The 25,197-nt window shown below is 38.0% G+C and overlaps 1 pseudogene; it reads right to left on the bottom strand.

The window, feature by feature from the left end:
• The window catches only part of LOC111183283 (p53 apoptosis effector related to PMP-22-like), a 98,190-nt pseudogene extending 77,302 nt beyond the window's left edge, over positions 1–20,888 (bottom strand).
• Positions 20,889–25,197: the final 4,309 nt, after the last annotated feature.

The raw sequence follows: 25,197 nt of genomic DNA, 5'->3' as shown, positions 1-25,197 counted from the left end.
GGGCCAACCCTCTAGAATTTGTTGTTTAATTATATGGTAGAATTACTCAATTAAAAAATAAACTTCATGCCTCTCACCTCTCAAGAAAAACAAAACAAAAGATGGGCCAAAGACTTTGACACCTCACGAAGAAGACATACAAATGACAAATAGCATATAAAAAGATGTTCCACATCATATGTCATCAGAAAAAATGCAAAATTAGACACCAATGGGATATCACCACACACCTACTAGAATGGCCTAAACAGAAGACAGACAGCCCCAAGTGCTGGCGAGGATGTGAGATAACAGGAACTCTCATTCATCACTGGTGATAATGGGAAATGGCAGAGCCATTTTGGAAGAGTTTGGAGATTTCTTACAGAACTAATCATACTCTTACCATGCAACACAACAGAAATTGTACACCTTGGTATTTACCCAGAGGAATTGAAAACTTATGGCCGCTCTAAACCTGCACTAGGATATTTATAGCAGCTTTATTCATAATTGCCAAAACTTAAAAACACCTGAGATGTCCTCAGTAGGTGAGTGGGTAGATAAACTGTGGTACATTAAGACAATGGAATATTATTCTACACTATGAAATGAGCTATCAAGTCAAGAAAACACATAGAAGAATCTTAAATAAATATCACTAAGTGAAAAGAGTCAATCTGAAAAGTCTACATACTGTATGATAACAACTATATGACATTCTGGAGAAAACAAAACTGTGGAGGCAGTAAAAATGTCAGTGGTTGCCAGGGGGTGGGGTGTGGGCAGGGATGAGTAGGCAGAGCACAGAGGGTTTTTAGGGCAGGGAAGATACTCTGTGTGATACCATAGCCATGCATACATGTCATTATACATTTTTCTAAACTGATAGAATGTACAACACCAAGAGTGAATCCTAATGTAAACTATGGTTTTTAGGTGATTATCATGTGTCAATATAGGCTGGTCAATTGTAATATACATTCATCAAACGTAATACCACTTTGGTGAGGGTTGTTGATCATGGGTAAGGCTGTGCATGTGTAGGGGTGAGGGCTATATGGGAACTCCCTGTACTTTCCTTTTAATTTTGCTGTGAATCTTAAACTGCTCTAAAAAAATCTTAATAAAAAATTGAATCACGCCTATAGATTTCCTTAGTCTGTCAACTCAGACTAAGAAACAATGACACCCCAAAAGCAATGAACACACCTAGTTTCTAAGGGAGAGATCCTGGTTTCTAGCATTATTCTGCCAAAAAAAAAAAATTCGGAAAATTGGCTTAGAAAAGTGGATGATTCTGGAACTGGAGTCAGAAAATATAAGATGGGCCTGGAGCATCTTGTACTGTCAGAAAGTACAGAATGCTAAAAAATAGAAACCCACAATAATGGGTATGTCAGAGGTACATAGGAGCCAACTGAAATAGCTCCCAATGGTGGAACAATTTGAGCAAAAGATAACTGAACAAAAGAATAACCCAAGGTATAAAATAAATATCCGTAATCCCATACTTATATCTATAAATTATTGAGTAAATAAATAACTGGGAGGGAATAGACATGTCTTGTGTGCAGAAGAATTCTAAATAATCTATGTTGACACTCTATGCTCAAGGAGGGGGAGTGTAAATCCCCGCTTCTTAAATAATTGTCTTTCAAAGAGTATGCTATGGGAAGAGGGAAAAAAAATCTATAGAAAGGGGGCAAAAGAGTAACTGACAGTGGAAAAATCTGACCTGTAGTACCTCAGCCTGGAGATCATGAATTACAATGGTAACTCATGTTGATATGATATGGTGTGGAGAGATTAAAAAGATAGTTGATCTCTCAATCTTCCTCCCTAAAACCAACAATCCGAGTCTAAATATGAGAAAAACATTAAACCCGTTCTAATAGAGGAGCATCCTAAAAACATCCAACCAATACTCCTCAAAGTCATCAAAACCAAATAAAATCTGAGAATATATAATAAAAGGGAAAGCCTCTTTATGATAATAAAAATACGATAAAATACTTAGAAATACATTTAACATAAAACACCTGATCAGGGCTTCCCTGGTGGCGCAGTGGTTAAGAATCCGCTTGCCAATGCAGGGGACATGGGTTCAAGCCCTGGTCCTGGAGAATCGCATATGCTACGGAGCAACTAAGCCCGTGTGCCACAATTACTGAGCCTGCGCTCTAGAGCCCACAAGCCACAACTACTGAGCCCGTGTGCTGCAACCACTGAAGCCCCTGCGCCTAGAGCTCGTGCTCCACAACAAGAGAAGCCACTGCAATGAGAAACCAGTGCACCGTAACAAAGAGTAGCCCCCGCTCGTAGCCCCCGCTCGCCGCAACTAAAAAAAGCCCACGTGCAGCAACGAAGACCCAACGCAGCCCAAAATAAAATAAATAAATTTATTTTTAAAAAAACCTGAACATACGTGAAAGATATAAAATGCCCTGAAATTTCACAAAAGTGGAATTGAACAAAAGTAGCTCTTTAGAGCATTTCAACAGCATCAAGACGTAAATTCTCCCTAAGTTAATTTATAAACAATGTGATACAAGTAAAAGAATCATAGAGTTTTCTCTGGAGCTAGTTGAGTTAATGGAAAAAATAAACATGTAAAGACGGCTAGGATGCCACTGAAAGGGAACAGTTATGAGGAGTAAGTAGTATTTTACACTATGTGAAACATACAACAAAGCCTCTATGATTAGAGTTTGTGTCACTGGCCCATGAATAAACAAATAGATGTATGGAATAGAATAGAAAGTTCAGATATAAACCCAAGTACATATAATAAAGGAATATCTCAAATCACCACAGCAAAGATGGGCTTTTAAGTAAATGGTGTTGGAATAGTTTAAGAGATATTTTGAAAAATAAAAGACTATTTTCTCAAAACATACACAGAGGAAACTCCAAATGAACCAGTTCTAATTGTGAAATATAAAACTGTCCAAGTATTAAAAAAAAAACCTTCATGAATTCCTTTATGAATGTAGGGAAACTTTCTAAATATATGTAAAAATTAATATTCAATAAAATAAGATTATTTTAGACCTTATAGAGATTTATGTTCATATGATATATATAAATATATAAATTCATATAAATATTCATAATAAATAGATTTATTAAAATTTGCATAGGAAAAATGCACATCAGAAAGAAAAGCAAAAGGCAAATGACAAACTGGAAGAACATTTGCAGCATGCATCACTGATACAAAGAAATATACTCAGTATATGAAGAAATTTTAATAAACGTGAGAAAAAACCTAAAGAAAATGGGAAATCACATATAGACATACACACACAAACAGTATACACACACACACATACATACGGATTCTTTAAATATTTAAATACATGAAGAGATGTTCTTCTTTACTTATAAGTGAAATATCGAACAAAATTTGAAAGCTTGACAATATATCCTGTTGGCAATGCTGGTGAAGCTGTGGTCACTCTGAAATAGTCACTCATATATTGCTCAAAGAATGTACAACCGCTAGGAAAGGGAATGTCTAAAAGTCAATGGGTATGCATTTGCCTTTTGACTCAGCAATCTCTTTTCTAGAAATTAACTCTGAAGATACACCTCCAACAAAAATGGCTATGCTCAAGGTTATTAATTAAAGCATTATTTGTAACTGCAAAATATTATAAACCACTTAAATGTCCAAATATAGTGGAATTGTTGAATGAACAAAAGGTTCTGTTCAGCTATGAAAAAAATTGAGTAAAAACTGATTTACAAAATACATTGTAATAACCATAATATATAGGGAAATTGTTTATTCTTTATGTTCTTTATATATTTTGTAATATGTAATATATTAAAAAAGTAAAGTGCACATTTATATATAGCATTTTTCCATTTGTGTACAAAAGAAGGAGAAATATAACATACATGAATCTACATTTTTTGTTTTTTAACATCTTTATTGGAGTATAATTGCTTTACAGTGTTGTGTTAGTTTCTGCTGTATAACAAAGTGAATCAACCCCTCCCTCTTGCGTCTCCCTCCTACCCTTTTTATCCCACCCCTCTAGGTGGTCGCAAAGCACCGAGCTGATCTCCCTGTGCTATGCGGCTGCTTCCCACTGGCTATCTATTTTACATTTGGTAGTGTATATATGTCCATGCCACTCTCTCACTTCGTCCCAGCTTACCCTTCCCCCTCCCCGTGTCCTCAAGTCCATTCTGTATGTGTCTTTATTCCTGCCCTGCCCCTATGTTCATCAAAACCATTTTTATTTTAGATTCCGTATGTACTGTATTTGTTAACATATGGTATTTGTTTTTCTCTTTACTTGTGGATGGACCTAGAGTCTGTCATACAGAGTGAATCTACTTATTTTTGTAAAAAATAGCACAAAATGGATAACTAGAACCCTGCAAGATTTGTTACCTATGTTATTAGGTTAAGGAGAAAAGAAAGAGAAAACAGAGGGAGTAACACTTTTCTGAGTATAATTTTTGATTAATTTGGGAATCATGTTCATATTCTAAACATTCAAAATTAAATTTAAAAAGATAGAAGGAATTCTAAGATGGAATGCCAGTAAATCCAACTATATTATAAATGAGTAACATAGCCACATTGAATGGGTAGAGGGGGGAACTAATTCAAGTAACTATTGAACACAATGCTTTGGCTAAATAAACTCAGGTTAGAGAAACAAAGCAAAACAAAATCCCTGTAAATATATCTTACCTCTGTCCACTGAAATGACCTAGAAATAATGATGCCCTAATAGCAAAGAGTGTATCTAGCACCTGAATGTTGTTTTATAAGTACCGTATCCCATCCTCGGGAACCAGATATTCCTGAAGAAATGGCTAATTCCAGGCCTGGACTGGGGAAGGTCCAAGATGACCCTAGAATTTTTTGTTATGCCAGAAAATAAGCAGATTTTTTTAAAAGTAAAATAGGAATCTACGAGTCTGCAGTAGAAGCTAGTTAGCTGGTTAGTTTAGATAAATGTCTCTTTTTACAATAGAATGCTGATTGGTAAATATAGAGGAAGTGGCAGAGTTGGAAGGTTATTATTTTGAAATTATAATTCCAAAGGTTTCAAGAATCATGAATGAGTATTAAGTCTAGGGGGCCAGCCAGTATGGTGGAGTGCTAGGGTAATCCTGTTTACAATAAATCACTTGAACATTAAAAAAACAGGGACAAAGTTTGATGAAGATCAGAATAGCTGCATAATCTCAAAGGGTCTTCCTATACATTGCTTATTAGAAAACAGAAATAATAACTATTCAGTGGAAAAATTAGAGGACACTCTGATTAGATGATCAAATTTAACATACCCAATAAAGAGCAGACAGACAACAGGTGCCTTCAAATGGGGTATCCTCTAAAGGTCCCAGTATAATTTATGTAGTATTCCAGCAGCTGGGAATGTGTACTTTAAATCTCGATCATGAAGCTATAGAGCGAAATCAAAGCACATTCTATAAAATAATTGTACTGTATACTTTAAACCTTCAATGTTACGAAATACAAAGAAAAGATAAGAAATTCTTCCAGATTACAGGAGATTAAAGAGATGTGACTAAACGTAACATGTGATCTTAAACTGATCTTGTACTCTAGGGAAAGTGATATAAAATATATCATTATGAAAATTAGAACGTGGACTGTAAGTGAGATAAAAGCATTTTATCGAAGTTAATTTTTCTGAATTGGTAACAGTACTGTGGTTATAAAAAGTACACTCTTGTTTTCAGCTTCCTTTACTCTCATGTTATAGTTTTTATATGTATTCATCTATACACATAGAAAATTACATCAATGTGGTATAATTTTCCTTTCATCCACAATACATATTTTAAATAAAATGAAAGAAAATATTTTCTTTATATTTTAAATGTATTTCTTTAAATATATTTCTTTATATTTTCCTTTGTGTTTACTATACTACTTGCCCTTTTTTCATTCCTAAAGCTCAAAAAGTTTACCTTTGGTATCATTTCCCTTCATTTTGAAGAACTCCCTTTAACGTATTTTTTAGAGCAGTTCTGCTGACAACAAATTCTTAGTTTTGCTTTATCTATAATGTATTTATTTCACCTTCATTGCTGGAAAACATTTTGATGGATAAAGAATTCTGGGTTACCTGTTTCTATTCCTTCAGTGTTTTAAAGATGCTGTTCCAAGGTCTTCTAGCCTCCACTGTCTGTGGCAAGAAAGTCACAATTATCTCAGTCACATCCTGTTTTCCTTTACATGTAATAAATTAAAAGTTTTTCATTGCCTATGATTTCCATGGTTTAACTGTGATGTGTCTGGGCATGGCATTCTTTGAGTTTATCCTATTTAGGTTTAATGAACTTCTGAAATCTCTAAATTAGTACCTTTTAACAAATGTGGGAAGTTTTCAGATACTATTTAAATATTTCTTTCCCACACCAATCTTTTCTCCTCTCCTTCTAGGATCCCAATAATATGAATGATAAGACTTTTGTTACTGAACTTGTCTCAAGCCTTTGATATGTTTTAAAGCATTTTAACTATTATTCCTTGAATTGGATCATTTCTATTGCTCTATCTTCAAAATCAATGATTTTTTCCCTGTCACCACCATTCTATTATTAAGCCTGTTTATTGAATTTCCTATTTCAGCTAATATATTTTCTTTTTAAAACTTCCAGTTAGTTCTTTTTAGAGTTTTATTTGTCTGCTGAGAACTTATTGAGAACCGACAGTTCTCAATAAGTAAAAGAGAAAAAGAAGTGTAAACACCAATAAGTACATATGGTGTTTACACTTTGCTTCATGGAGCTTGGTTGTAAGAGATGCTTATAGTCTTTGAAGAGTTTAAATATTTTATTCCACTCTCTTCTTGATTGAATAGTTTCTGAGGAGAAGCTGAATGTAATCTTATGTTTATTTCTCTACACACAATTGTTTTTTCCCTGCTTCTTTCAGGAGTTTATCTTTGAATTTCTGTACTTTGAAGACCATACTCCTAGGTGTAGTTTTTGGGCATTCGTCTTGGTGTTCTCTCAGCTCTCTGGAACTGTGGCCCGGTGACTGACTTTAGTGTGAGAAAATTCTCAGTCATTATTGTTTCAAACATTTCTTCTGTCCGTTTCTCATTTGAAGCTATGTTGGCCTTGTCAGAGCTGTCTTAATAAGAGCACGGGTTGTTGCTTCAATGAACTGGTACTGAAAGAGGACTTTTGGCTCCAATATCGTATATACTCTGTTAGTGGAGATCTGGCCACTCACTGGATTAATTAAACAGGTGAAGTCCTGATGTGCAGGTAACACCATGGTAAAGCAGGTAGGCTCCATATCTAGACTGCCTGGATTCCCACATTGGCTCTCTCACAGCCCTGCTGAGTGACCTTGGGCAGCTTCTCCTAGAAATCTCAACTGTTCTTAAACCTTAAGTTTCCTTCCCTATAAAATGGGAAACAATCACATTTCCCTCCTAAAGTTAGTCCAAGGTTGAAATGAATTAGTGCATGCAAGATAGAACAGGGCCTGCCATAGGTGTTACTTACTATTACAATTAAAGAGATAATTGATATGGTTAATAGTATTAACCTGTTAACTACTCCCTCCTTTTTAGGATTAGTGTGGAAAGGATTATGGCAACCCACAGGGCTTATAGACAGTGAAGACACTGCCCCTCCAGGTCTGAAGGATATGGTGGGATGATGCCACTAGTGCCAGCGAAGTGTGGATGGCACCCACTTGCCATGGCCACTCCTCCTCTCTGAGTACGTGCTTCAGCTTTAGCACAGATGAGTCACTGGCCCAAAGCCAGGCTACAGAAGCTACCAGGTACCCCTAGTGCATGACATAGAGACAAGTCTTGATTTTCTTCCAATGGAAGTCAAAGCATGGATTTGGTGAGCAGAGTTCAAACCTGGGCTATGGGAAGTGTGACTTTGCTCACTGGTGGGGTTGACATGCTGGAGGCACCCACACATAAAGTGACCTGGCTTACTGTCAGCACCAGCCTGGCATGATGCCTGTTCCATACCCTTTCTGCCAGCAGTGTGATCACTTGCACTCCAGGACGTGATCTGCAGCCATTAAAATGTTCGTGAAAAGTGTATAATAACACGGGAACTTTATGTTATAAAGCCAAATGAAAGAAAACATGAAATTCGTTTTACGGTGCTATTTCTTTTTTTCCCACCCCATTAAAAAATTTGCCCTTCCTCTAAGCGCCTATTTTCATCCCAATACAGATAAGTGCATTTTAAGACACATAACACCTTTTAATAAAGCATTTGTTTGCAATTGCATTTTTTTTTTCTTTGATGTGGTCATCTCACAGTAATCGAAGTTGAAAAAGTCACTCTGGTTTCTCATAAATGGATATGCCAGGGCTGTGCTTATCAGAAAGAACTACATCTTATCATTAACGAACGTGTTGTCTCAAGTTCTCTAGATATGTTTTATAAAAAGAAACTAGTAGGTAAAAGAATGAAACAGAATCCTATGGGGAAAATTCTTGACTTCATATTTTTGACAGATTTGGACTTTAGCTGTGACTTTGCCGAGTAGAGATAGGTGCTATGACAGCACCAACGCTGAGCATAACCTCATTTCTTACCCTGTGCCTCCCTGAATTTCTAGATTTCTGCCCTTGTCTACAACCAACAATTTTTTTACCCTCTAATGCAATTGCATTTTGAATTAAAAATGAGCTCTTTAGGGTAAAGTTTCTTCATTTTTCTACCTCAGCCCCTAATACACTGCCTAGCACATGGCAATTATCCAATAAGAATTCACTGAAAGAATGAATCAACAAAAATCTTTGCCACTAGGCCAATTTAAAAATTAAGATACACTTTCATTTTTTGAATGTTTTGAACACTCTTTTTAGAGGCACAGATCTGGCTTTAGTTTCTTTAAGTCCTCAGTGGTCCGCTGGTTTGTTTTTATGAGCCCACATAAATTAGACTAAATAACATCTATTTTTCTTTGGAGAAGTGATATTATTGCTCAGAATCATGCGTCTCTTTGACATTACATCACCAACCTACACACATTAAGCTCCTTAGCCTAACTTGGAAATTAATATTTCTTGTCCCCAATCATTTCTTTTGCCTGTCTATTGCACTCTTGCTAGGGTTATATTACCTCAGACACTACTGTCAGATGCGGTGTCCCCAGAGCTTTGCAGAAAAAGGCTATTACTTTCCTAACGTATGATCAAATGTCTCTTTATACACAGCTTTGAGAATCACTGCCTGTTTGGGTACTGTGTTACACTGTGTGTGCAATTCTAATTTGTCCTCAGTTTTCAGCCATTTGTCTCCTTTGGTGATACTGATTTCTAGAGCGATTCTGCTCATTGATTTCAGATTATTTTCCTGAGGTCTATTCTTGTTTGTTCTTTTCAGCATTTATGGAGTACTTCAGAACTTAGCTTCAAATTCTTATATACACCCTTCAGGAAAGTCTTACAGTGTCTTTGAAGTAGTTCTTTGTCTTTTACAAATAGATATGAACAAGTTACGGGAAGGTAAAACAAACCTCTCTGGAAGGAGTGATTTTGGGCTCAAACAAGATTAGGAAAATGTATCAGGTAAGCTGCGGTGGGGATGGTGATTCCAAAAAAAAAAAAAAAAAAAGTTTCCTCATATGCCCTTGGATAAATCTTAAATCTTAGTTTACAAACAGTATAGAAGAAGGATAAGGAAATGCTTCTCCCTCCCTATCCACTACCTACCTTACAAAGTTGCTGTAAGCATCAACTGAGATAATGTATATAAATATTTCACAAAGGAGAGTTTAGCTCAGAATAAAGAAGCAGTGAGCATGTTTGATATATTCTAACTCTAATCTTAATAAGAAGTGTTAACAATGAAATAATCACTAATGCTGATGGCCAGTTGAAAATTTTTTTACAGTTTTTTCAACTAAAAGAATCAGGAATTCAAGCATGAAAATTCTCTGTGTGCTCAGTAAAAATGCACGAGATTCACAGATTTAAATAAAGCTCCTCTCCTCTTAGATGTGTCCTACCTCCTAGAAATTAAAATGATCTATGAGGATTTAAAAGGACCAAATCAGACAGACCTGGTTTGAATCTCAGCACCACTGCTAACTATAGCAATCTAGGTACTCTTGGAAGAGTTACTTACCTTTAGCTTCCTTAACCATAGTGCAAGGCAAGGTGCCAGCATCTGTTTGAGGATGAAGTGAGAATGCAACTCAAGGACTGAAAGCAGGGTCTGGTTGGAGTGAATACGTGTTATTATTAGTTTTCCTTTTAGATACATCTGACTGTGAGTATTCCTTTTTTAGTTAGGTATTACTTGAAAAATGGCCTCTGGTTCCTTTCTTCTCCTGTTCTCCGGGTTTGTGTGTTAGGGGGTACAAAGATGGGTGAAATAGACTCTGAGCAATCACTAGCTAGGATGTGGACCTGTTCATTGGTGCATCTCCCTGAATAACACTATATCTGCTACATAGTCCATACTCAATAATTTTTTAATTAAATGAGTTAATGTCTCAGTGCTTTTGGCTGAGCAGTGGAGATGACGATGTAAAAAATTTTGCAAAGTGCACTGTAATAAGTGTTATAATTTAGGAGTCTACTGTCTCAATTTCATTTCATTTCATCATAATATTCCACTGTTGTTTAATTGAATTTCATTTGTTTTATTTTCCTTTTTATGGCTACATTGCTACTGGTTCTTAGGCTTCTCCAACATTTGCAGTGCCTCCCAATTTTGTGTCATGTAAATATTTCATTAACTTTGTATTTCTTCCCTCTGCCTGATGTTGAATAGAAATAATTTTACACAACCGTTACTAACACCCACCTTCACTCTCTGGCCGCCTCCTCATAGCCTATTAAATACTGCATTTATCATATGCTTTGATCTCTGGCCTTTGAGTGAGTTTGAATATTCACAACTATAATTTCATGAAGAGCAATTTCATAAGCATATTTTCCAATAATATATTTAGGAAGAAACTTAGGAGACGTACATCAGAGCATGTGCATGCGCACGTACGTGTGTGTGTGTGTGTGTGTGTGTGAGAGAGAGAGAGAGAGAGAGAGAAAGAGAGAGAAATTCAGTTTAAATCCAAATTTGTTTAATAATAATCAGGTAATCAAATGATTTAGAAATTACTTTCTAAAGCAGAATATACAGTAGATCATGAATAAGGACATTAAGTCTCAGATAAAATAATATTAGCTAATGTTTTTTGAGTACCTACAGACTGTCAGGCACTGCTCTAAGTTTTTTATGAATTAAATCAACGTTTTTATGAGATAATTCTACAATTTTCTTTTATCTACAGATGAGGAATATGAGGCACAGATCAGTTAAGTAACTTGACAAAAGTCACAGAGCCAGTGAACACGGCAGAGTTTGAACTCCAATCCCCACACACTGGCGCCAGGGCTCATTTTCCTCTGGAATAGGAGTTTTAGCTGTCACAACTTTGTCTGCCAAGAGTCCATTCCTCCTGTTTCTTTTTTCTTTTTTTTCATTTTTTTCTTTTTTTTTTTTTTTTGCGGTACGCGGGCCTCTCACTGTTGTGGCCTCTCCCATCGCGGAGCACAGGCTCCGGGCGCGCAGGCTCCGCGTCCATGGCTCACGGGCCCAGCCGCTCCACGGCATGTGGGATCCTCCCGGACCGGGGCACGAACCCGTGTCCCCTGCGTCGGCAGGCGGACTCTCAATGACTGCGCCACCAGGGAAGCCCCCTCCTGCTTCTTGTAACAGCCCTTTGATTTATCTTTGGGCACCATCCCAGACCCAATGAAGAAAGACTCAGTAGAACTGTTTATCAAGTTTCTTGACCTCTCTTTACGAAGAGAGATGTGCCTGACTTGAGAGCCTCCAAACTTTTATCTTGATGGGAGGTCTAAAAAGACTGAAATGACTGGCGTCATTCAAGATGGCACACTGAAGAGACTCTATTAGTTCCAGCTTCTGAAGTCTGGAAATTCTCTGATTTTTGTTCTTCCAAAGTCTGGTTTTTCATTTCCTTCAATTCTCCAAGGCTCTTGAATAAGGCCATGAATTATGATCGTACAGGTTATTCACTGCCCAACTATAGTTGGGTACCAGCGGTACCAGGCTGAAGTAAAGGCAGCTTTGTCCCTAACATCCACTCAGCACATTCCATTTTGTCTAAATTAATCATGGTCACTACCTGTTGCTTGTGATTAAAGAAGCCTAATGAAACTCCCTGGATACAATGGCTATTATGAACTGAATTGTAGTCCCCCAGTGTCAAAATATTGAAGCCCTAACCCCCAATGAGACTGTATTTGGAGGTAGGTTTTTTAGGGAGGGAAAACCTCATTTGAGGTTGAATGAGGTCATAAGAATAGGGTCCTAATCTGATAGAAGCAATGTCTTTATAAGAAGAAGAAGAGGGGCTTCCCTGGTGGTGCAGTGGTTGAGAGTCTGCCTGCCAATGCAGGGGACACGGGTTCAAGCCCTGGTCTGGGAAGATCCCACATGCCGTGGAGAAACTGGGCCCGTGAGCCACAACTACTGAGCCTGCGCGTCTGGAGCCTGTGCTCCGCAACAAGAGAGGCCGCGATAGTGAGAGGCCCGTGCACCGCGATGAAGAGCGGCCCCCGCGTGCCACAACTAGAGAAAGCCCTCGCACAGAAACGAAGACCCAACACAGCCATAAATAAATAAATAAATAAAATTAAAAAAAAAAAAAAAAGAAGAAGAAGAGACACCAGAGACCTCTCTCTGCATACACATAGAGGGAAGGCCATGTGAGGGCACAGTGAGAAGGTGGCTATCTACATGCCAGAAAGAGAGATCTCACTAGAAACCAACCCTGACAGCACCTTGATCTTGGACTTTTAGCTTCCAGAACTGTGAGAAAACAAATTTCTGTTGTTTAAGCCAGCCAGTCTGAGGTATGTGGCTATGGCAGCCTAACAGACGAATATGATGACCTTGAACTCTTCCAGGTTTGGGGGAATGTGCTGTATCTCCTGCTATGGCTGTCCAGAGACTAATACCTACCGCGTAAGGCTATTTTGGCTATCCCTCCCAGAGTAATCATTGTGTGCTGAGTGATGAGAAGTCAGAGGTGAACAAAGTAGATGCAATGTCTGCCCTCATGGAGGTGGCTTAAAGTATGTAGTGTTAACTTCATGGGCAGCTCCTTTACATCCTTAAGATTTCTGCTAAAATGGGGCCTTCCTTGACCACCTACCCAAAGAGGCAATCTCTTATCTACGAGTTCTCCCTGTCCTTCCCTGGTATTTTCCTTCTATAACATTTCCTACCAGTTGACAGATTAGATATTAATGTCTTGATCTTCTCATTTCCGTTTCCCCATGAAAACGTAAATCCCATAAACTCGTGGGCCTGCTTTTCTTCACTGCAGCATCTGTTTCAGCTACACCGTGTTTGGCATCCAAAGAGAGTCAATATATCTTTATTAACTTGAATTAATTGGGGAGTGGATAAATGAGGTACATAGCAAAGTGAAATTCTCAACTGCTGTCAATTCAGAATGTCCCTAACTACTCTCTATATGCTCTCCCAGTGTGTGAATATGGCTCCTCTCTTCCAGGATGTGTTTCTTTCCAGCACCATTTGTCCGCTCTGCCTTTTCACTCTCTCCTTGCTTCTCTCTTTCTTCTTTTTTCATTTATCTTCAAACCTGCTTCCTCTGCTCACCCTCCCACTCAAACATCTCCCTCTTACTAGTTATAACTTTAATAACAGATCATAATATAAGGTACAAAGCATATTTCAAATTACTTGATTAAGTGGTATATCCATTCTTGTTAATTAAAAAGCTAATGAAGGGCTTCCCTGGTGGCGCAGTGGTTGAGAGTCCGCCTGCCGATGCAGGGGACGTGGGTTCGTGCCCCGGTCCGGGAAGATCCCACATGCCACGGAGCGGCTGGGCCCGTGAGCCATGGCCGCTGAGCCTGCGTGTCCGGAGCCTGTGCTCTGCAACGGGAGAGGCCACAACAGTGAGAGGCCCGCGTAATGCATTAAAAAAAAAAAAAAAAAAAAAAAAGCTAATGAAGTCATTTAGGTAAAATTCTGTCAGATAGAAAAGGGCAAGCCAAGTACATTTGATTTCCACCCTGACTAGTGACCCATGAATTTAAAAAAATGGTTCCTCAGTCCTATAACAAACCCACGGCTTCACGCTGAAACCACTGATATTCCCACTAACATGAATTTATAAAATTAGACTTAGTTGCCAATATTAAAACTTGTTTAATGCCGTACTTAAAAAACTCTAAGAACCTGGGTTTTTGGATCTTCTTGAGAAACCACACCCTGAAGAGGCTCTTGTGCTGTCCAACTGGCAGCTGCTCTGTGCGATCTACAGTTCTCCCCTTCTCTTCACCCAGCGCTCTTTATTAGATTCCCTGCATCTGACTGCTTTTGTCCAATTGCATCTCATGGTTGGCCCCTTGAGGTACGTGACATCCTAACACTGATCTACCCAAGGGGATATTTTTATAGGATATTAATGGCTACTTAAATAAAGCTACTGCACTGAATGAAATCTTTCTAGATTATTTTAATTGAGTAAGAAGGATTTTACATTGAAATCAATTTGGATCAGTGTTAATTAATTCCCTGTCAAATTTATGGTCTTTTCCTGTCCTCTAAATGGCTATAGCAAGTGTCAAACAATCCCTCACTAAGACATTCAGTGCTTCTTCAGTATCTGGGCCTAGTGTTATCTTTCCTCAAAATGGGCTCTCATCCAACATCTCAATCTTACAGCTAATTCTGCTCTTCCTTTCCATCCCAAGTCCCAAGAACTAGGATCTTGCATTGTTTCTGGTGCCAAGACCACAGCTTGCAGCTCCATTTAAGTAACAAGACTTTCTCTTCCTGGCTTTCTGCCTTTGCAATTTGATGGTCCACCTACTCTCACCAGTTCTTGTAGGGACTAGATTCTTGAATTTGAACTCATATACATACACTTTATACACTCTTCCTTGGAAATTTACGAATCTTTTGTCCTCTGTGTTCTTTAACAAGGTGAGACGTTGATGCATAGTGCCAGATGAAAGCAAAGTACAGCATCGGTTCTGTTTTGCGTAAAGTTGCTTTGGAGACTGTGGCTACGGTTTCATTAAAAAGGAGGCTCCCCTCTTTCCCCAAAGCTAGATCTTGAGGCATTTGTCCAGAAAGTGAGCATACAGAGATGACCTTTATACATGAAGAATCCACATGGCTTCATCAAATATACAGTCTCCTAAAGGATGGATAGTTTCAGAGAGAAAGGAAGAAAGGTACAGCACAAGGTAAGCCTCCAGCTAGGCCTTTAGAAGGTCTGTTTTGCTATCTGGGCCAACAAGATAAAAGCCTTCCTTAGTGATTAGGATAGCAGAAGGGAGGTAAGGCCCGGACCACTTCCTTTTTTTCTTTTAATGCAATGACACTGCTCAGGGTTGATACGACAGTATATATCAGGTTTCCCCCATGTTCAACTGACATGTTACTCTTTGTACATTGATTAGCAAAGGAAAAAGTGTTAGAGAAGAGGTAGAAATATTCAAGACTGCCTTCTCTTAGGGCTACAGGGACCAAGCAAAATTGGTAACATAAGGATAGAACAATGCTTCCTCTGAAATCCATAACAAGTGAGTATACATACTGTGTCCATTTTACAGGTGAGGAAACTAAGGCTTAGAGATATTAAGCAAATTGCACTAGGGCATATGCCTAGCAGGTAGAAATACAGAACTTGACCTTAGCCTCTATTTCTTGTTAATAAACTACCCTGAATAGGAACTCCTGCCTGCCTAGCATTTCATTTTCACAACTGTGGATGGAACCAAGGTTCCTACCTCAAACTGATATGAAGATGTATTCTGCAGGTTCTTCTTTACCTCCCAGTCATTCACACTGACACCTGTGTCTCAGTTCTGACCCTTTCAACAAACTAATGTGCTTTGGATACAACACAGGACATCAGAGAGAAAATGAGAGGAATAACATTAATGTTTCCGTTTAATTTCTAGAGTCCAGAATGAGAATAACATTCTTTGCTTAAGGGCATTAAATGTTTATTATGGGAGGTAGAATTGTGCAGAGAGGTTGGACTGTTCTTTCTTAACAAGAGAAGTCGATGCCCTGGGACAGAGAAATGAGTTCACTTATTCATTCAGAGCAAAGACATATTTGTAAATGATAAAATATTTTATTTGTTTCGCTACTTGTGAAAATAGTCCATAGAAAGGGACCACTTGTAATCTGTAAGCAAAACTGCCCTGTGGCTTTTGGACAGATCTATGATAGATCTAGATGATAAGAAATGGTGTAATGGGATTCGATTTAAAGGAGGTATTTTAAAGCTGGATGTAAATCTCCTGAGTGAATTTTGTCCATCTTGTTCACAGCTGTTACCCTGGCACTCAGACTATTGGAAGATACATTTTAGACACTTAAATGTTTGTTGAATAAATGAGTAAAATTTTGGGAAACTATTAAGTCATGGGGCATTGGGGCGTAAGTCGTTCACTAGAGTATGCAGACGAATAGTCTAGTCCTGTGATAGGATATTATTATTCAGAATTTATTTTACTTTTCGTTTTACTACAGTTAGCTCCGAGCATGTCTCTGAATTAGCCAAAGCTTGCATTGGCCTCCAATGCAGTTGAGTCCCTTGAAGAATTCTCTTTCCACTTACATTAGGTGTCCATTTCCCTTATGGTCCATCCTTTCATTTTCACTTTATAGTTCCTGAATCTAAAATATGCTTTGAAGAAAGCATTTCCAACTTATATTAAATGTATACACATCATCAATGTTTATACTTTCGGTAGGGATGAACATATAAACCCAAGACAAAAGAAAAAAAAATTTTCCCTGGTTGATTTTCACATAAGGGAGAGCAAATATGGATGGATGTCTTGATGGACCCACCAGGTACTTGCCGGCCCCTCTGTCACTGCAGGGCAGGCAGTTGCCTATTCAGTCTGCATATTTGACCAGTCTTGGGACTGAGTTTGTGATTGCTCAGACACATTTATTAATATCAATTTAAAATATTTAGTGCTACGTAGAGTGTCTCTCTGGACAATAATAACTACTCAGCTCACAATGGTAGTGTTTTTGCCTTAAAGGATTATTTAGGAAATGCAGCTGCTTTAATTACAGGTTCATTAAGTTTCAAGGGAGAACCTTGAGAAAGGAGAACAAAGAGAGTCATCAGACTGTCAAGTTTCTTCACTGTCTGATAAATCTAACAAGGTGGAAAGATTCATCATGCTGAGATAGCAGAAGTGATCATACAAAGCAAGGCAGAAGGAACAGAAATCCATTATCTAAAAAATATAACTCCTTCAGAGATTTATAAACACTAGTGCGTAACCTAAGGCAAGGTGAGTCATTGCTTTCAGTGTAGTTAGCCTGGTGTTAACCCACTAAAGGAAGGAAACTAAAAGTTTATGAAGAAGTAGTAGAAACTGCAATATGGTCCTTATGCGATTTGGATGTCAGATTCTGTGCAATTTCCAAATCGCCAAAATGGAGAGTATGGACAATATGTAACTATTTCCCTTGAAAAATATCATGTTATACATGCATCTTCAATTCTTTTAAGTCAAAATAGTCTATGGATATACTGCTTTCCTATCTTCCATGATACAGTTTATAACAGCTGTCATCCAGTAGGTGCTCAATAAATTTAGACTTGAAGAATCAACAACCTTTTCCTACCACTCCATTTTTTCTCTATGTAGTTTTATATCTGAACATTAACATTATTAATATGGTAAAAAAATAATTAAAAGTACTTCTAAGAGGCCCTTAAAATTTTTTCACTGTTGTATTTTCAGTTCTTCTGATTACGTGAAGATTATCTCTAAAGATTCCTGTATCAAGAACATGGAACAGCGCTGTGTCCTTTTTATCACTGAAGGTCTATTTGGGGAGCGGGAGAGATAAAATTGTTTGTTCAGGATGAATGCTGTTCCATTAAGCATCAGTGAAAGTTTCTGAGTCTCTGCTCAGGCCCATGAATTCTATGATAGCCTTCCCTATGGTCCCTGCTTCCAAGTTATTTAACTCTGGGGCAGCCTCAGAAACATCTTCCTGATATTTTAAAGGTCTCTACTGGATGCCACATGGAAGCCATCAGAGGGTACCCTCTCATGTGTTGGGCAGGTCCTGAGGAAGAAGCTATCCAGCCCCACATGTTGGCATCTCCAGAAAGAACTCCTTGCATTACCTCCGGGGGTTGCTTCCATGACCTTTTACGGTGACCAGTTTCTAGACTCCATTCAGTTATCTCAAGCATGTAGAAATCAACATCACTTGACAAAAAAGACAAGAAATTAAGGGAATTAGGAACTTCCCTGCTCATTTCAGAACTATCAGTGGGCAGGGAGGTGGTGGGGCTTAGTGGGGAAGCATGCCAAGTCTGGAGTAAGACACTTAGGTCTGAATTCTGCCTCTGCCACTGTTTAGCCCTGATATCCTTGGGCAAGTTGGTTAAGCCTCTTTAAGCCTCACCTTCCCTATAATAATCCTTCCTTCAAAGAGTAGGTGGTATGACCTTGAAGTGGGATAGTATATACAAACTCTTAGTACATAGTAAGTGCCCGTATTAGTATTGTTGCTGCTTCGTTGTCTTTTATGAACTAGCCTAGCCACTGCCTGCTCAGTGAGCTCTCACCCACCCAGGCACAATTCTTGCAATTTCTGATACACGTCTTTTAAATACCAAAACAAGTGGAAGTTTTCTGATTTCCCCATAGTCCCAAGTATGACTTTCATTATGTTCACTGAAGATAAACCTTGCACAAGATGTGTCTACAATTTCGTGGGTGCTTTTAGTTGTCACATAAAACCTGAACAAAGGAGAAGTGTGAATAATGCCCGAGTTCCCGTTCATCAACTTCCCCCTCAGAGACATTTACAGTCTTCAAAACATTTCTTCGTACGTCAGAGTACTGTTTGCAGTTTCTCATTCTCCTGGAGGAATGACTAAGTTCTACGTGTTTAGTTGTTCTGTAAGACCTTCCCTTCTCTCTTGGGAGGGGGAAAACAAGTCCAGCATGAGAGTCATACTGAGCCCCTCGTTCAGAAGCAAAATGCTGGGGGGAGGAAGTGGTTTTGAATACTTCATAAGCGTGGCAGCTCTGAAGCTCCCCAAAGAAAACATTCTGTCTAGAAAGCTTCTTTTTTTTTTTTTTCATTTTGTTTGCTTTTATTTATTTATTTTTTCACATCTTTATTGGAGTACAATTGCTTTACAATGGTGTGTTAGCTCCTGCTCTACAACAAAGTGAATCAGTTACACATACACACATGCTCCCACATCTCTTCCCTCCTGCATCTCCCTCCCTCCCACCCTCCCTATCCCACCCCTCCAGGTGGTCACAAAGCACTGAGCTCATCTCCCTGTGCTATGCGCTGCTTCCCACTAGCTATCTACCTTACATTTGGTAGTGTATATATGTCCATGCCTCTCTCTCGCTTTGTCTCAGCTTACCCTTCCCCCTCCCCATATCCTCAAGTCCATTCTCTAGTAGGTCTGTGTCTTTATTCCTGTCTTACCCCTAGGTTCTTCATGACATTTTTTTTCCTTAAATTCCATATATATGTGTTAGCATACGGGATTTGTCTTTCTCTTTCTGACTTACTTCATTCTGTATGACAGACTCTAGGTCTATCCAACTCATTACAAATAGCTCAATTTCGTTTCTTTTTATGGCTGAGTAATATTCCATTGTGTATATGTGCCACATCTTCTTTACCCATTCATCCGATGATGGACACTTAGGTTGTTTCCATCTCCGGTCTATTGTAAATAGAGCTGCAATGAACATTTTGGTACATGACTCTTTTTGAATTGTGGTTTTCTCAAGGTATGTGCCCAGCAGTGGGATTGCTGGGTAGTTCTATTTGTAGATTTTTAAGGAACCTCCATACTGTTCTCCATAGTGGCCGTACCAATTCACATTCCCACCAGCAGTGCAAAAGGGTTCCCTTTTCTCCACACCCTCTCCAGCATTTATTGTTTCTAGATTTTTTAGAAAGCTTCTAAACTGGCTTGTTAGCAATATCCGAGAGAATGGCAGTTCCCTCTGGTTTTATTTAAAGATATAAAGAACGCAAAGGGAATTGGGTTTTCAAAACTCAGCAGAGAACATTCTTTCTCTTACTTGCTCTGAAGTTTGATTTGGTTATGTTGCAAAAAGAAAAAAATAAAAGAAAGAAAGAAGCAAACCTATTTTGGGGATGGAATGTTTCCCTACCATGTTTTTTTAAGGTCATGGAGTTCTGTAGTTGTCTGTACACGAATCTAATGCTATGCACCCATCCCACTGCCGTCTTGCTGAAATCCTTATAATCTGCCCATCCCTTAGCGAATAAATTTGGGAAAAGCAGTTTACTTTTCCACCTCCCTGTTTCTTCTCACAATGTTCACCCTATTTGGAATTCCCTCTCCATTTCTCTCCATCCATCCAGTTTTCAAAGATTTAAGCTCTTCCCAAACCAACTCTAAAAATCTCAAGCCCAGCTGGGCCCTTCTTCATTTGTCAGCTGTTACCTGAGTTGCCTGTATTTCTCATTTCGCACCTGTCTATCGTGTACTACATTAAGGGGGCAGGTGTGAAATGGTTTTGCGATGCCACCAACTTTGCCATACAGTGCAATTTTGTCTTCCAATCTGGAAAGTAGTTATTTGGGCCCTACTCTGCCTTATACGAAAGAAGTTTCTTAGCATTTGTTATTTTTGAAGCAGGTGATTATTACTCTGTTTTGTCCAAGTTTTGTTTATAAACCCCATTTTTATTGTCTACGTGGCAAAGGGTCACGGAGGATTGGACACGCACTCTGATTTGTTGCTTAATGAGTTACCACAGTATCCATAGAAAAGCTGATGTCTCCTGGAATCCTGGCACCATTGGGAAACCTGCCAAGTCATTCGGTCCTGCATTGACCATAGGCGCGAATCACAGGTCCGTGTCTTCTTCCAATAAAGATGTTATATTTATCCTAAAACTCATAAAGGAATGTTAGAGAATCAGAAGGAATCATGAATGCCAAGTTAACTATTAGGGCTTTGGAGTAATAAAAATAAAATTGGGGCATTACGCTTTCAATCAATAAAATTAATTCATTGGTCTGAAAGAGACTGGTCCGTGTTCGTGTATCTCAACACAGTTCTTTCTAACAGTATTTCTTTGGATATATAGCTAAGTCATATAACAAATTTGAGGATGGAGATGTGGTGAGAATATTGAGCCCTATAATTATTAAGTAGACCAATCTAAGGACCAATGCATTAGTTATACTGATTGAAAGCTTACAGCCCTGATTTTATTTTTATTATCCCAAAGCCCTAATAGTTAATTAACTTGAGGTACATGATTCCTTAGACTCTCTGACATCTCTAAGTTTTATGGTAAATACAACGTCTTCATTGGACGTGTCTGGAGATAACCAGCTGGCCCAGCCCTCCACATCGGCCTGGAAGGAGTCAGGAGGTGGCCCAGGAACTGGCAGTGCTCCAGATGAGACTACCTCTCACCCCAGCACGAGTGAGCAATGCACAGTCCAAGCAACCCCCTTTCTCCACCTTTACCTCCCTCCACCCAAATCAAACCCTCATAGCCCCATCACTAACTTTCTGGAGGCAATAGGTCTAACCTCATGCCCTTATGTCCCGGTTATATCAGTATTCAAGATGCATTGGACACCCAGATTATCTCTTCCTCCATAGACAGTGAGACCACAGTTCACCATTACTCTAGTTGCCTCTTCTCTCCTTTATTTTTCTCCATAGCACGTATCACTAGATGAAATACTATACGTTTCACTAATTATCTGTCTCCTCTGACTTGAAGATATGTTCTGTAGGGGCAGGTGTATGCGTGCACGTGTGTGTGAAAGTCTGTTTCTGCATCTCCAGTGTTCATATGGTGCCAGCACATTGTAGGCACTGGGTAGACGTTTGTTGAATGGATGAATGCATGTATCAAAGTTTCCCTGGAGAGTTTGTCTGCTAACAGGGTCAGGGCTCTGCAGAGGCAGGCCTTGCTGATGACTCCTGAAGCCCATCTCTTCAGCCTCAGCTGCTTGTTTGCAGCTGACACCCCCTGGTTATTTCTTAACGTGTCTGCGAATGTTTCAAAAGCCAGCCCAATATTTAAACTCTCTGAACAAATGTCACTTCCAGGGCTTTATGGGAAGGAATAATCCAAGAGAAGGACAAATTTTAACGCCTGTAAATGCTGACTGCAGTCTTTCTGAAAATAACTAGACATTTATTCATTCATCTCTCTATCCAGCCGTACCTCTATTCAAAAACTTTTCATTGATCACATATTATGGGCTGGAAAATGTGTTAGATGCTGGGCATATCATGATGAGCAAAGCCAAGGCAGTACTTATCCTCATGGAGAATTTACAGACTAGTGAAAATGATCTAAATTTTCAACCCCGACACAATGACCCAGCAGATTGAATAAAATTACTTATACTGTATTTCGATTTTGATGACAAAAGAGTTGTGTGTTGTCATATCATTATCCCTGTCCCTCTCTCTATCCTACGTAATGTCCACCCCAGACCTTTTCTTTATTATATTTCTAAACCTGGAACACCTCACAGTTTTCCCTTCACTTGCTGAGTGGTTATATTTATGTTTTTCTATTATTTTCTAATAAACTGCATATCTCTATCATAAATTTACCACATTGTTTTAAATTATTTGCTTATTTGTTAGTACTGTCTTGTTCAGTATTCAAAATAAAGTGTATGCCTTATTAATTACTGAAACTCTAACACTGAAATCACTCTCTCGATACATAGGAAAGTACATATATGTTCACCAGTTCATGGATAAATCAATAAATGAATGAATGATGGAATTTTAGCACTGCAGAATGATGGGCAACCCTTGAAATTAGATATGGTCATTCTTTAACAATTTTAATCATATGCAGTAAATATATTTAATCTGTAATGTGAACTTTCACCTTTCCAGTTTTCTTATAATTTCTATGCTTAAGTATGCATGACAAATTTGAGTTTCTCTGCCCTAGGCTGATGGCTCTAACTGTAAGTGATAATGAGAGAAAACATACACTAAACATCTAAAATGTTTCAACACAATCTCTCAATATCCTTTCTTTTTTTTGTAAAAAAAAAAAAAAAAATCTTTATTGGAGTATAATTGCTTTACAATGGTGTGTTAGTTTCTGCTTTATAACAAAGTGAATCAGCTATACATATACAAATATCCCCATATCCCCTCTCTCTTGCGTCTCCCTCCCTCCCACCCTCCCTATCCCACCCCTCCAGGTGGTTACAAAGCACTGAGCTGATCTCCCTGTGCTATGCGGCTGCTTCCCACTAGCTATCTATTTTATATCTGGTAGTGTACATATGTCCATGCCACTCTCTCACTTCGTTCCAGCTTACCCTTCCCCCCTCCCCATGTGTATTTTATGTCTCAGTGATGAAATTAGCCCTTATTCCAAAGAACCCTTGTTTCTTTCAGTGCGAAATGATGTTTAAAAAATCTAATCTACACACCAGGGGTGCTCATTGCTATTAATTTATAAAGATTTCTGGGCCTCTTCAGTGGATGGACAGAGGAAGGGAATTGAATGTTTGTATTTTTAAAGATAAAATACTAAAGGATAAATATTGATAACTACAATTAAAACGACACTATAGAATTTTTACTTAGTTCCTTCTAATTTACATCTGTTTCTCCTTTCTCCCACAAGAAACCTGACAGCCACTCTGGGAAATTTGAATATCACATACTCATTTACTTTATCACATACTACATACATGATTTTCTCAGAATAAAATGCCAGTGTTACCAGCAATCATATGATAATTAAAACAGGTAATTTTTAATACCTCTTTTGTCTTTAGGATATATCTCTCTAGAGATGACATCAAATTACTTTGTTTTAAAGGCTCTTGGAAAAGGTGATTTCTGTGTGGTTATGCTATAAACTAGAGAAATATTTGGGTTGATTTGTTTTATTTTTAAATTTTAGGGATGTCTTTTAAAATTTAATTTTGTTTTATATGTATCCATACATGTTTATAGGTCAATTTTTTAAAAAAAACAACAATAAATAATGACGCGTAGCTGCTACCGATGTCTTTTCTAATCTATTCTCTGAATTCCTCTACGGATAACCATTAAAACATGTTATGGTTTATCCTTTCATTTTTAATATTAGTATATAACTCAGAAATATATATATTTTTAATCACTTCTTAGATACATATTATCTTATCAGTCTTTCCTCTTTCCCTAAGTTTTCTATTTTATTTGCTTTCTAGAATTGTTTTTGTTTTTTTAAAAGAAGGGCTGTATTTTTTTTTACAATGGTTATTTTTATGGTAGTCCAGTCCCCTTAAAATACTCTTAGTTCTTTTACAGTTATTATCTATTGGTTCACTTTGATGATCGAAATTAAAATAAACTAATAGCTTCTTTTTTTCCCTTGAACCTAGTATCACTATAGACATGGTCCTTTGGTGTTTGGCTTTTTTTGTTTAGTTTCTCTGTCTGTTTTTATTGAAGGGTTCAGGTAGATGAAAGAACAACGCAGCGTCTACCCCTGTTTCCCCAGATAGTACACTAATACATTACTTATTTTGCTATCTTTATTGTAGCACATTAATGGGAATTTACTGTAGCAGAAAGAGAAATCAAATTTATGATTTGACTTTTTCTCTTTTGCAGCATTTCCAATTTAAAGAAACCAAATTTATAATATGTTATAATCAGAATAAAAAGTAAATAGCTTGAAGATTCTTGCTGGTAAGAAGGTAAATGTCCATCATATTTGATCCTTAATATTACAGACTTCTAGGTAATTACCTTCTCCTGAATGTTAAAATCCTCTAAATAGTCTTACACTTTTGGTATTTGTCAAGTGTCATCCAGCCTATTTTGCCTTTGTTCTTTTATTTTAAAAAGTTAATCTCATAATTAACAAAAAGCAATTATAAAGTACTTTATAACTCATAAGAGTTATACTGAATAATATCTGTGAACTCTGCATGCTTTTTATAATTTGTAAAGTTTTATTTTAGATAAAGAACAATTACCCTGGAAACTAATGGATAGCTCCACTGTGATGAATTCAATAACCGTGCATTAGGCTGAGGAGGTCTCGGAGGAGGAAAGTATAAAAAGGATGTGAGCTGATTGCAGTGGGGGTAGAACTTTTGTGTTTTTCAGCCAAGTCCCTTCAGTAATGGAGCATATTTATATTT

The sequence above is a fragment of the Delphinapterus leucas genome, chromosome 12 (assembly GCF_059928025.1).
Source record: "Delphinapterus leucas isolate spDelLeu-1000000601 "Yukka" chromosome 12, BTC_Dleu_Yukka2, whole genome shotgun sequence".
Lineage (NCBI taxonomy): Eukaryota > Metazoa > Chordata > Mammalia > Artiodactyla > Monodontidae > Delphinapterus > Delphinapterus leucas.
This window is presented reverse-complemented; position numbering and strand designations above follow the sequence as displayed.